General features: G+C 43.4%; 1 protein-coding gene across 9 annotated transcripts in view; it reads left to right on the forward strand.

Moving 5' to 3' along the window:
- Positions 1–14423, forward strand: part of LOC129837473 (transcription factor HIVEP3-like) — an 83028-nt gene that overhangs the window by 41099 nt on the left and 27506 nt on the right. Inside the window, exon 2 of one of the 9 annotated variants that reach the window (XM_055903659.1) lies at positions 7092–7286. The exons of 5 other annotated variants lie outside the window; for them this stretch is intronic. The gene's annotated coding sequence lies outside the window, so the exon portion shown is untranslated. 3 more of the 9 variants (XM_055903660.1, XM_055903662.1, XM_055903661.1) reach the window with 3 other exon arrangements.

Below are 14423 nucleotides of genomic sequence, written 5' to 3' on the forward strand. Positions count from 1 at the left end.
AAAACAATCTATATATAAAATAATGTAATAAGAAATGTGTGAGGACGTGGTGCACACAAGATAAAATGTTTTGCTTAAGTTTTCATGTACCGAATAAAGATCTAAGTTCAATGAATAAAGATCTAAGTTCAATGTGTTTCCGTCACTTTTTCAACTCTACCGATAGTTTAGTCACAAAAACTGTTGCGTTAAATAGCAAATGTGCCTACTATGGTTTTGGCGCGTGCACTGTAGAAAAACAGCTCGCAGACACAGTGGGTAGGCTGTGCGGGTAGGCAAGTCTGCATTATGAGAATATTATGGATAAGAGCAAGAATATTTGTATTTGTCAAACGGCAGACAAGCATCGATGATCATGTCACCAGAATAAGACACTCAATATTTATTGGAACAGAGCATCAAGCTCATCACCATGCATTTTCAGCACCCTGTGAAGCATCATAACTTATTTCATCTGTAACATAATAAACTGGATGTCTCGAGTTGTAGTGGGAGGACCACACACCATATCATCACGTGACATGATGGTTATTATAGGTTATTATATGAATATTTGCACGTAAAGAAATTTCCACTGTCATTTCTTACGTAATTAAGTTTACAGACATAAAAACATCCCACCATGCCGAACACAAAAATGATGTCGGCATTTATAAAATTGTACCGAAACTTCCAGTTTCCATCACAGCTGTCTTTTTTTTTTTTTATACGATATGACTTTTGTGGATGGAAACGTAGTAATGAGTAAGACGTGGAATCCAAACAAATGGTCAAAAGCCACCCACGGACACTCCACTCCAGTCCCAACCCAATAAGTATGCAGTGTCAGTTCTCTATGTCTGACAAGTAGTATGGAGCTGCGGCTCGGAGTAATGTTTCTTTATCCTATGTAATGTATTCTTATAGAATTTGGGGATAGTTTTTTATCCATGTTCAGAGTTGTTAGGTTTATATCCCATCATACATCCTGGTATTACCAGGTTCTGACCACTATATGGTACTGTTAAGGACATAGGAGAATATCTCTCCCTAACACTATTTCTGCATTATGGCAATGCAGTGTACTGGCCTGGGCAGAGCGGGAACAGAGGGGAGGATTTTGTTAACTGTAAACCAACTCTGGGTCTGAATGGAGGTGTTTGTCGCTGTGGGCAGAGAGTTATTACTTAGATTGGCTGGGCGGTGGTGTGGGTAAACTCCCTCCTTAGCAGGCTGCCTGCCGTGGCAGGCTGGGAGATCTATTTACCACCGGAAGACCCCTGACATCCAGCAACCTGTTGCCCTTGTTTGAACACATTTAAACACATTTAACCCGTTGGGCACTCCCCTGAGCCTGTGTTTGTGCAGGGGAGTGCCCAACAGGTTAGACTTCATTAGCATAGTTTAACATAGTCACAGCGGTTACAAAGATCCGTTGATATGGCGCCCGTTTACACTCAACGCACCAATAGTGATGGCAGGCCTGGGATTCTGCTATACGAGGGTAGCTCTGGAGGGAATTTGAATGGGTCTTTCCCTGCCTGTCGTGGTGTTGCTTCAACCACTCGGTTCCTGATGTCTTGTCAGGTTTTGGATTTTAGTTGAAAGTGATGGGATGTCTTTGCTCAGTTGTTGAGTTGTACTGTGAGTTATTCCATTTTTTTCATACAACTCCCTCTCTATTTTCAAATTCTCATTCACCTCAGATTATGGTGACCTTAGAAGGACTTTATTGGCTCTGTGGGACTATAGGCTGAGTGTGAGTTTTCTCTAGACTGAGTGAGTGTAAGTAGAGGAGTGTGAAAGATGGGGTGAAAGTGTAAAAATATTTGCATGCTGTCCAGACGCCTACGCAACAGCAGCGAAACCTGTGTGTGTGTGGGGGGGGGGGGCATCTATAAATGGCACTTCCTCTTTCTATTTTTGTCTTCTATCTTTCCCTCATGCCATGACGCGTCACATTTTCTTTCTTTCCTTTGTGTATCTCTTTTGTCAGTTCTATGTCTCTGGGTTGTTTTGGGTTGGGTTCAGACAGCTACTGTGGCAGTTGAAAATACTTAGACCGACACTAAGTGTTTGGTTTACTTCTGTTTGCTTTCTGTGTGGGCCTTCTTTGGTTGTCTGCCAGTGCATGTTCCCAGCTGGGTCGTTTCACCAATTCAGTGCCTTTTGAGAAGTGTCATTTGGTAAAATTCTGTCATAAAGAGCTCATGTTCAACTTCATAATTTTTTTTCTTCCCGAATCTAGAGGTTAAATAAAAAAAATGTGGCTATTAAATTAACAGGGTTGGCAGTGAAGGGGTTGACTATTTCTTCTTAAATCAGCCATAAATTCCCTTGTAACAAGGGGAATGGAAGCTTGTTGAGGTCATACAAGAAGTTTTGTAGTGATTCTTATGTTGATGATGTAAAGAATATTTGCTGGTCTGTGGTGTGTAATGAGGAGCAACCAGACACTGCACTTGACACATTTCTGAAATTGCTTATTCCAGTTACTAATAAGCAATAATGACTGTAAAAACTGTCAAATCCCCTTGGATTGATGAGGAATTGAAAATGGTATGGTTGAGAGGGATGAGGCTAAATGTATGGCAAATAAGTCTGGCAGCCCAATCGATTGGCAAACGTACTGCAAATTAAGAAATCATGTGACTAAACTAAATAAAAATAAACTATACTATGAAACATAAATAAATAATATAAAGAATGGTAGTAAAAAGCTTAGGGGCACCTTAAATTACATTTTGGGGAAAAGACAAACTAATTATTTTTTCATTGGCAAGATTAGCAAATTTAGGCATGACATGCCAGCAACAAATGCTGACACTACACATCCAAGTATATCTGACCTAATTATGAAAAACAAGCACTGTACTTTTAAATTCCATAAAGTGAGTGTGGAAGAGGTGAAAAAGTATTGTCTATCAACAATGACAAGACCCCAGGGTCTGACAATTTGAATGGAAAATTACTAACAGCGTGCGATATTGCCACTCCTATTTGCCACATCTTCAATTTAAGCCTACTAGAAAGTATATGCCCTTAGCTTCCCGCCAGGCCTAAAGACATTCTGCTACCCAAGAATAGTAAAGCCCCCTTTATTGGCTCAAATAGCCGTCTAATCACCCTGTTACCAACCCTTAGTAAACTTCTGGGAAAAAATTGTGTTTTACCAGAGTCAATGCAGTAAACAAATTGATAGCAGACTTTCAGCACGCGTATACCGTAGGGAAGGACATTCAACAATCACAGCACTTACACAAATAACTGATGATTGGCTGAGAGATTGCAGTTTGCTCAGAACAGAGCAGGACGGCTGGGCCTTAAAAGTACACGGAGAGCTAACATTAATGACATGCATGTCAATCTCTCATGGCTCAAAGTGGAAGAGAGATTGACGTCAACACTACTTGTTTTTGTAATAAGTTTTGACAAGCTGAATGTACCGAGCTGTCTGTTTAAACTACACAGATGGGACATCCATGCATACCCCACAAGACATGCCACCAGAGGTATCTTCAGCCCAGGAAGAGTAGCTGCTGCCTTGGCAGCAACCAATGGGGATCCCTAATAAATACAAATACAAACGGGGAGTGGCAATTGAATGCAAGCTTCATAAAAAAAAAATGAAATTGCTCAAACAATTTTAGCCCGTCTATAACAGGCTAACAGGGTTGACGTGTTATGCTCGACCCGCTCAGTTTTCCACCAGAAACACCAGAAAATTACCAAAAACAGTAGAACCAGCTCACCTGCTTTTATTTAGAAAAAATGTATTTTATTGTTTTATATTGTGGTGGTACAACATTCAACCCACATAATGTGTAGTGCATTTAATGTTTTATTTCAAAACCACTTTTTTTTGTTTTTACAGAACCGACCTCAAAAGCACTAATTAGCCAGCACTATGGAGTTTTAAATAATATTATTCGTCTATTTCTTTTTGTCATTCTGTCCTTTTTTGTCAAGTGTAGGAATCTTCTGCAGCATAGAACTGCCCCAGTGAGATGGAAAAGAAAAAATGGAAAATGAGAGTCGGGTCCCCAGAGGGTGATAATGGTAGTGAGAGAGAGAGGCAGGGTGGTCAATCTGTGTTTTACCGGATCAGATGTCAGATCTGGCTGAGAATAAGTATCGATTGGGATTAACAAAAGACTCCCATGCAGGACTCCATTAGCTGCCAGAGAAGCTAGTCGGCTTGAACCTCTCTTTCCTTCTCACTGGAGTGGAGCTGTGTGTTTGTGTGTAGTCATAGGTGTGTGTTTACTTTTGTGCTTTCTACCTACTTAGTTAAGGCAATACTTTGCCCTGGTATCATGGTCTATGTGTTACGAAAAAGCTACGCCATCCCTCAGTGGCAGTTCCTTGAGGATAGTCTATCTGCAGCGTTGAGGTAAGCCTTCTTGTAAGGGGTATCTGTTTTTCACCCCCAGCCTACGCAAATACAAAAAACAGGCAGAAAATGGGACAGAGCCAGGCTGTGGCCCTCTATGTAAATGTAAACTAGGTGGGCACAGTCTAAATGGATCCTGTTTATATCATAACACCACAGTCTGTGCACAGAGAGGTTCGGCTTAACGTAAACACACACATCTTAAATAGGCTGCCTTCTGGATTGGAGGAATTCTTCAGTTTGCTCCGTTTTGGCCCTTTTTGCGGTCTATGTCTCCAGTTTACGGGGTGCAAGTCCGAGAATATGCCATCTGTATTGCTGTCTGTCAACAGGCAACAGGATAAACAGTAATAGCAGCATAATTGATGAGTCAAAAGAGTTAGTTCAAAAAGGGTAAATGCAGATAGCTACCTGGACTGTTGGTTAACTATTTAACTAACCATTTTGCAGTCTTATGGCTTGGGTGTAGAAGCTGTTCAGGGTCCTGTTGGTTCCAGACGAGGTGCATCATTACCACCTGCCATGCGGTAGCAGAGAGAACAGACTCTGACTTGGGTGGCTGGAGTCTTTGACATACCGCCTGGTATGGACTTCCTGGATGGCAGGGAGCTCGGCCCCAGTGATGTACTGGGCTTGTACACATAACCCTCTGTAGCTCTTTGCGGTCAGATGCCTAGCAGCTGCCATACCAAACGGTGATACAGCCATTCAAGATGCTCTCAATGGTGCAGCTGTATAACTTTTTGAGGATCTGAGGGACCATGCCAAATCCTTTCAGCATCCTGAGGGGGAATAGGCGGTGTTGTGCCCTCTTCATAACTGTGTTGGTGTGTGTGTGGACCATGATAATTCCATAGGGATGTGGACACAGAAGAACTTGAAGCTCTCAACCTGCTCCACTACAGCCCCATCGCTGTGGATGGGGGCGTGCTCGGCCCTCCGCTTTCTGTTAAACCACGAACAGCTCCTTTGTCTTGCAGATATTGAGAGAGAATTGTTGTCTTGGCACCAAACTGCCAGGTCTCTGAACTCCTACCTGTAGGCTGTCTCATCATCGTCGGTGATCAGGCCTACCACTGTTGTGTTGTCGGCAAACTTAATGATGGTAATGGAGTTGTGTGTGGCCACGCAGTCATGAGTGAACAAGGAGTACAGGAGGGGACTAAGCACAGACCCCTGAGGGACCCCTGTGTTCAGCGTGGTGGATGTGTTATTGCCTACCCTCACAACCTGGGGGTGGCCTGTCAGGAAGTCCAGGATCCAGTTGCAGAGGGAGGTGTTTAGTCTCAGGGTCCTTAGTTTAGTGATGAGTTTGGAGGGTGCTATGGTGTTGAATGCTGAGCTGTAGTCAATGAACAGCATTCTCACGTAGGTGTTCCTTTTGTCCAGATGGGAAAGGTCAGTGTGGAGTGCAATAGAGGTTGTGTCATCTGTGGATCTGTTGGGGTGCTAGCGAAACAGTCTTGTAAGCTTAGCATCCCATTCATCGGACTACTTCCGTATTGAGCGTGTAACTGGTACTTTCTGTTAAGAGTTTTTGCTTGTAAGCAGGAATCAGGAGGATAGTCTTGCGGTCAGATTTGCCAAATGGAGGGTGAGGGAGAGCTTTATATGCATCTCTGTGTTTGGAGTACATTTTGTTCACCTCTAGTTGCACAGGTGACATGCTGGTAGAAATGAGGTACAACTGATTTCAGTTTTCTTGCATTAAAGTCACCGGCCACTGGGATCGCCGCCTCTGGGTGAGCATTTTCTTGTTTGCTAATGGCCCTTTTCAGCTCATTGAGTGCAGTGTTAGTGCCAGCATCAGTTTGTGTTGGTAAATAGACAGCTACGAAAAAGATAGATGAAAGCTCTCTTGGTAAATATACTGAAAAAAAATGTAAATGCAACATGCAGCAATTTCAGAGATTTTTACTGAGTTACAGTTCATGTAAGGAAATCCTTCAATTGAAATTAATTCATTAGGCTGTAATCTGTGGATTTCAAATGACTGGGCAGGGGCACAGCCATGTGTGGGCCTGGGAGGACATACGCCCACCCACTTGGGAGCCAGGCACACCCAATCAGAGTGGGTTTTCCCCACAAAAGGGCTTTATTACAGAAATAAATACTCTTCAGTTTCATTAGCTGTCTGGGTGGATGGTCTCAGATGATCCCGCAGGTGAAGTAGCCGGATGTGGAGGTCCTGGGCTGCTGTGGTTACACGTGGTCTGCGGTTGTGAGGCCGGTTGGACGTACTGACAAATTCTCTAAAACGGAGTTGGATGCGGTATATGGTAAAGAAATGAACATTAAATTCTCTGGTAACAGCTCTGCTAGACATTCCTGTGGTCAGCATGCCAATTGCATGCTCCCTCAAAACATGAGACATCTGTGGCATTGTGTTGTGTGACAAAACTGCACATTTTATTGTGGCATTTTATTGTCCCCAGAAAAAGGTGCACCTGTGTAATGATCATGGTGTTTTAATCAGCTTCTTGATATGCCACACCTGTCAGGGGGAACGATTTATCCACTCTCCAACGTAATCTCGTCAGGTATCCTGCATGCCGGCCTCTATGCTCTGTCTCCTCCTTCGAGTGTCTGGTGTTTTGGGCCTGGTCCAGGATAATCAATGTCTTTTGCCTCCGATTCATTGCAGTAAAAGTCCTCGGCCAAATTCCTTTGTCATTTCTGGCATTATTGAATTTCCTACTTTCTGTTTCCTTTTTTCCAGAGTGTCACTGAGCTTGCAGCCTGGTCCCCAGCCCTTCTCATCATCATGCCAATGTGTAGCAGCTTCCCTGTCAACAGAGGCTGTATTGTCCCTACCTACCGCCCATCCACTGTAAGCCCCACTCCTTCCCCAGTTTGAAGAACAGAGGACAAAAGGATGGGTGAAACTCCCTCTCTGGGAAGTACAGTATGGGAGGTGTGTGCTGCGGCTGCCGTACGGCGGCCACAAAGATCACATTCATCCCAAACACAATACAGTACAATACTATAGAGGCCCTTCGGCCAGGACAGGACCTGCCCCAGGCCACCACAGCACCACAACGCCTGCCTGCTACACAGAGTTGGGGGTTAAGGTTAGCATTGAATGGGACTAAAAATAGAGAGTGGGACAGCGAAAGGGTTGAGGGGAATGTGGATAAAAAAAGAGGAGACTAAGAGAGAGGGACAAAGATGGGTGAAGAGAAGGTGGATAATGGAAAACTAGCAGGGGGCAAAGGTTAGCAAAGGATATAGAGAGAGGTTGAGAGACTGTAGAAACACCCGTAGTGACCTGCACTGTCTTTCACTGTATCTCATGCCTGCCGCCCAATAAGGAGAATGGTAATGGTCCCACTGGGTAATAATTAGCAGACAGCGCTCCCACCCTTGTCTGTATGTGTGTCGGTTGGGCTCGCGGCTCGCTGTGTGCGACTGTTTATTTTCGAGTGTGACTCACACTTCCTGTGCTCTGCCAGTGAGGCAAGCCTCAATGGATCAGCAGGGCCTCCTCTCATTCTCAATTCCACACGGAAATACTGTGCGGGGGCTTGAATGGATGAGGTGGCTCTGGAATTCATTTACTAGTGCACAGGCACCGCAGATTTCTTTGGAAGGTACATTTTTTATATGTAAAGGAGAGAGCACAGTCTTATACGACTGATGTTTTGTTAGCAGGAAAAGACCGCCGTTAGACAGTCATTGTACGTTCCAGTGTTTCTTGGGTGAAATCTTCTGGGAATTCAACATGCCTTCATCACTACTTCCGCTTACTTAGTCAATAATGGTTGGCGATGATGACGGGTTGCTGGGTTTTTCCCCAGGATCCGTCTCCCTTCGGTGTCCTGTGCTCCGCTCCGGGGAAAAGACCTGTTTTAAGACCTGTTTGTAATGGAATCTATAGCCGACTGTGCCACTGTTTATTAAAGGTGCAAAGAGGAGCAATTGTGAGGAGAGGTCTCGAAGCAAGAGGATTTAGACCTGGTTTGAATGAGTGTGCGTGTTTTCATTCATAGTCCTGGCACGATATTTATTTTCCTCATAAAGTCTGACCACAAACGTTAATATTAGGGATGCACGATATATCGGTAAGCATATCGGAATCGGACAATATTAGCTAAAAATCTAGTTTAACGCCAATGTGCAAAACCGATGTCAAAGCTGACATGCATACCTATATAACGTTGGTAGATGACGTAATGACGCCACGAAGAATACAGTGCTACACGTGCAATACAGCATTCCTCACCTAGCCCATAATGTCTGCTGTGTGGATCTATTTTGAAGTTTCAAAGGAAGATAACTAAAAGGCCATATGCAACGTTTCTGCTGCTATTATTTCTCGAGGAGGGGAGAAAGTGAAATCGTTCAATACCACAAACCCAATTACTCATTTGAAAGTTCATCACCCCCCAGATGTTCAGCGACTACAAAAGCAGAAAAAAAAGTGCACACTTCCAACGACTAAACAAGTTCAAGTCGAGCAGTCATTTGAAAGAGTAAGAACATTTCAGTGAGACAACTCAAAGGCGAAATCCATTAACGCCAAGATAATGGGATTCATTGCCCTTGACAATCATCCGTTCTCTGTGGATGATGTGGGCCTTCGCCGACTGATCGAGCACCTTGAGCCCCGCTACACACTACCAAGTTGGCGCTATTTTTCAGATGTTGCCCTACCGGAGTTACACAGTATTATTGAAACACACATCCATGAGCTACTTGCTATGGTCGTCACTGCTATTAGCTTCACAACTGACATTTGGACCAGCTGTGTCAGCCCCGTGAGCATGCTGGGTCTGACAGCACAGTGGGTCGACGAGGATTTCGTACTGAGGAAAGCCTTATTGCATGGTCAAGAATGTGCTGGTTCTCATACCGCTGCTGCCATTTCAATGGCATTTGACAACCTGTTTGAAACTTGGAAACATGAACACACTCCTAGTTCCATTCGAACAACTGACTCGAGAAGTAAGCTCTCATCAACTGCGTCTGCAGCAGATGTGATACCCTCTGTCATGGCATTGAAACGCCTGCTCAACAAAACTGCCGACACAGACCGTGGGGTTAAAACTTGAAAAAGTACTCTACTAGAGGCTGTGAACAAGCTAATTCGCTGGCATTCTCTCTGAGCCTCTTTACTGTGTCGCCACCATAGATAGATAGATAGATAGATAGATAGATAGATAGATAGATAGATAGATAGATAGATAGATAGATAGATAGATAGATTTACTTACTAGAATGCTAAATATCGGGTGTAGTTTTTTTTGGCAAGGAAAAATAATGGATATCGGTATCGGCCCAAAATGTCATATCGGTTCATCCCTAGTTAATATGCTTCGATGTTACAACAATGATGACGATCTTGATAATGATTGTAATGATGATGATCTTGATGATGATGGTAGCAACTTTGTAGGTCCCTCCTAGCTCTCTCTTAGCTATTTAAGTGTTTTCATCCATCATCCCTCTACTTAACTCTTTCTCTCCATCACTCTCTTTTCACCTCACCCCCTCCCTCTCTAAGAAACACACCCACTCAAGCACTCATATCTGCTCACTCTCTCCCCGAATGTCTCTCAGTGACTCTGAAGCTCCTCCGAGGGGTGAAACCAGACTACTCTCTCCCAGGTAAACTGCTCTCCATCCTCCCTCGCTCATTCTCTCTCTCTCTCCATCCTCAATCTCTCTGTCCTCTTTCACTATCTCGCTCTTCGCTCTCCTCTCTCTCACAACTTTCTCTCATACACTCTCTGAGGCTAAATGGTCACTGTAATGGAATTAGTCTGTTAGATTGGGATTGATAGTCCTCATAACTGTCTGTTGTGTGATCTGCTGCTGTACCATAGGTAGTGTTTCTATTTGTTTGCTTTCTCTGAATGGGTTGCCGTTCCTGATTTGTCTTCTTTTCTCCAGTTTGCTTGAGTGTGTTATGTACTGGATGTGAGTGTAGCAGCTACCTGAGTTCTAGTTCTTTCTCATGTTTGAGTGCAGCTAAATGGTAGTGAGTTTATTAAAGGGCATCTCTGAAAAACAAAGTCCTCAATACTCTCCATTTGTTTTTGGAGGGTTAATGGTGGATAGAGAGAGGATGACTAATCAGTGTGTGTGTGTGCTCACGTGTATGGGAGTGTGTGATGAGTGGTCTACATATGCATGATTCAGGCATCCCTCCACTTCCTGGTGTGGGTGGGCTCTTTGCCTTTCTTAATACGTTCAAAAGGCAGTAAAATAAGTATTGACAGCGTCTACGGGCTAATCAGCCTGGTCCCACTGGATTGGGTTGAATCACTAGACTTTGTGAAAATATGAGAGAAGCATTTCGGTTAGAGCTTTGGTCAGTTCCGCTTCTTATAATGTTACCTGAATACATGATCAATGACCTTCATCCTAGCCCCTTGTACATTTCTGTCAAATCCTCCTGGGCTTTTCTTGTGGTTTATATTAGGGGTGTGAACGTTTAAACTAAATTGGGATTTTTAACATGAAGTGAAATCCCTAACTGAAATTTTTTGTTGTTGTTGTTCCCCACCAAATTATCACATTCTTTGCAGTTATCACAAAACTCCTCGCGCTGGCTCGCCTGCTCTTTCTCCTCGCTAATGATGAGTGTGTGTATCCAGTTTTCGGTCTGTTGCGTGTTGAATATCCTAGCCTATTCACTGATTCTAAGCCCGCTTTACTGGAGTTGCGAGACATTGCATGCCACAGCATTCCATTGCGATATACAGTTGAAGTCTGAAGTTTACATACACCTTAGCCAAATACATTTAAACTCAGTTTTTCACAATTCCTGACATTTAATCCAAGTAAAAAGTCCCTGTCTTAGGTCAGTTAGGATCACCACATTATTTTAAGAATGTGAAATGTCAGAATAATAGTAGAGAATTCATTATTTCAGCTTTTATTTTTTTCATCACATTCCCAGAGGGTCAGAAGTTTACATACACTTAATTATTAGCATTGCCTTTAAATTGCTTGACTTGGGTCAAACGTTTCGGGTAGCCTTCCACAAGCTTCCCACAATAAGTTGGGGGAATTTTGACCCATTTCTCATGACAGAGCTGCTGTAACTGAGTCAGGTTTGTAGGGCTCCTTGCTCGCACACGCTTTTTCATTTCTGCCCACAAATGTTCTATAGGATAGAGGTCAGGGCTTTGTAATGGCCACTCCAATAACTTGACTTTGTTGTCCTTAAGCCAGTTTGCCACAACTTTGGAAGTATGCTTGGGGTCATTGTCCATTTGGAAGACCCATTTGCGACCAAGCTTTTACTTCCTGACTGATGTCTTGAGATGTTGCTTCAATATATCCACATAATTTTCCTGCCTCATAATGCCATCTATTTTGTGAAGTGCACGAGTCCCTCCTGCAGCAAAGCACCCCCACAACATGATGCTGCCACCCCCGTTCTTCACGGTTGGGATGGAGATCTTCGGATTGCAAGCCTCTCCCTTTTTCCTCCAAACATAACGATGTTCATTATGGCCAAACAGTTCTATTTTTGTTAGACCAGAGGACATTTCCAAAAGTACAATCTTTGTCCCCATGTGCAGTTGCAAACCGTAGTCTGGCTTTTTTTATGGCGGTTTTGGAGCGGTGGCTTCTTCCTTGCTGGGCGGCCTTTCCGGTTATGTCAATATAGGACTTGTTTTACTGTGGATATAGCTACTTTTGTACCTGTATCCTCCAGCATCTTCACAAGGTCCTTTGCTGTTGTTCAGCGATTGATTTGCACATTTCGCACAAAAATACATTCATCTCTAGGACACAGAACGCGTCTCCTTCCTGAGCGGTATGACGGCTGCGTGTTTAATGGCACAGTCAACTTAGTGTATGTAAACTTCTGACCCACTGGAATTGTGATATAGTGAATTATAAGTGAAATAATCTTTCTGTAAACAATTGATGGAAAAGTTACTTGTATCATGTACAAAGTAGATTTCCTAACCAACTTGGCAAAACTATAGTTTGTTAACAAGAAATGGGTGGAGTGGTTGAAAAACGAGTTTTAATGACTCCAACCTAAGTGTATGGAAACTTCTGACTTCACTGTACAGCTTTTGATTGCCGATGGATAGGCTTAGTGCACAGTTCCTAGCGGAATCGAATCTTGACCCTCAGAAATGGGAGTCGACATGCAAGGAGTCGAGGAATCAACTATTTTGGAGTCTACTCTCCACCACTTTGTCATCAGCAGCGAAGTCCTGTATGGCAATACTTTGAGAAGTTAAACGAGAACGAAATGCAAACTTTGCGAAGTGAAATTGAGGTACAGTAATGGTAGTACAGGTGCATTGCTTAACCATCGGAGACACAAACCGTTGCTGGTAGCAGTGCAGCTGCATTGTGAATTCACGTGGTTATTATAGTTTAAACATTACGATTTTTTTCCCCCATTTTTGTCACATCCCTAGTTTAGATGTACATTTCGCTATGCCTTTGTGCTGCTTGTGTTTGATTTGGAGGGTAGAATTGACCGACAGTCCAATCGGCTTGTGTTTAATGAAAGTGAACATGGTGATCGCTGTGAACTGCCTGTCTTATCAAAGCCCTCTGAAATCCTGCTCTGCCAGCTCACGGCCTTCGAGGCACAGCAGAGCAGACCTCAAAGGGACTGCTTGTATGCAGTTTAAGAAAATTCCCTCTGTGGGTGTGTACATCTCCTACTACTAGACACAGTGGGAGTAACCCTAGGTGGGTCTGGGGCACGTTGGTTTTACATGCCATCTGATTTTTAGAGCTTCTGTTCCCTGGGTTTCTTTAATTGTAAGTTCCAGTAAAAATAGCTTTATTGTGTTTTCGCCCCTTGGTTACAAAAACACCCTCAGGTTTGGGCATTTGATCTGGTAAAAGTGCTTACACTCTCTCTGAGAAAGAAAACCAAGAACATGGTTTGAGCTAATGTCACTTGCACAGACCTAAGTAATGAATGTAAACAAGTTGCCCCTGAGACACTGATCTAACACCAGTGTTGCATTGTCATGACCTGATGGTTACGGTGACAATTTGGTGAAGGTAAGCTAGATCTGTAGGCTGCTTTCTACCTTCAGCGACCCTCAAGCCCAGGGGTCAGGGGTTAGGGGCTGTTCTGCATGGATGCAGAAGTCAGGCTGTTCCACCACTTCCTCCTGCTAGCGTGCATCTGTACCCAGAGAGGATGCTGGGTGATACATGTAGCCCTCCAGCTCTCTCTCCATCTGCCGTAGCTCAGAGTAGACCCGTTTCCATGGAAACCAACAGCACCAGGCTGCAGCGAGGAAAGGAGAGGCGGACAGAATGACAGACGATTATTTTTATTTTTTTTGAACGCACTTAAGAGGGTTTATCGCTTCTCCAGGCACAAGCTAATTTAATGTTTAGCCCATATTTTTATCCATAATTACCAGGCGTGGAAAGACCTGCCAAAATGAGCACAAATACATAACCCGGACTGCTCTTTATTCTTGGTGTCTGTTCATATTAATATGAAAAACAGTTCTGATATTGTACTAGTGCAGCTTTTTGCATATTGAGTGACTGAATGGTGATTGTGATGATGCCTCATGTTATGTGACCTCAACTTATCAAAGTTACAGTAGATCAAGATTTGTTGCTGTGTCTCAATCTTCAGATGTCAAGGTTAACATAGCAGGATTTGCAGCAGACCCGGTTGCTCAAAGAACTCTAACAACGTAATCGCAATGTTGCTAGCTGTCATTGGCATGATCAGGTTTCCTCTGTCTTTTACAAACCTCCCACCAATGTCAGAATAATCTTGCTGCCTAAAGAAGGGTTAGAACATTAGATTGGAGCCTGAGTGAACATTTTGCTTAAATAGTCAGTGCTGTTCCTCTTATGTCGTCCACACATTACAACCAATTTTAACAACATTTCCTCGCAGTTTTATCAACAGACCTCGAGAGAAGAGTTTAGCCTTTAGTTGGAAATGCATAGTTCCTTTCACCTGGAAATGTCTCGGAAAATAAATCTAGTCAGGTGTCAGTCTATTTTAATCTCCCCCTCAAGACATGAAGCAAGGTATCAAGCAAAGTGCTTCTGTAATCAGTACTGAAGAATAATGCTCTGATACATG

This window comes from Salvelinus fontinalis, chromosome 38 (assembly GCF_029448725.1).
Source record: "Salvelinus fontinalis isolate EN_2023a chromosome 38, ASM2944872v1, whole genome shotgun sequence".
NCBI classification, from domain to species: Eukaryota; Metazoa; Chordata; class Actinopteri; order Salmoniformes; family Salmonidae; genus Salvelinus; species Salvelinus fontinalis.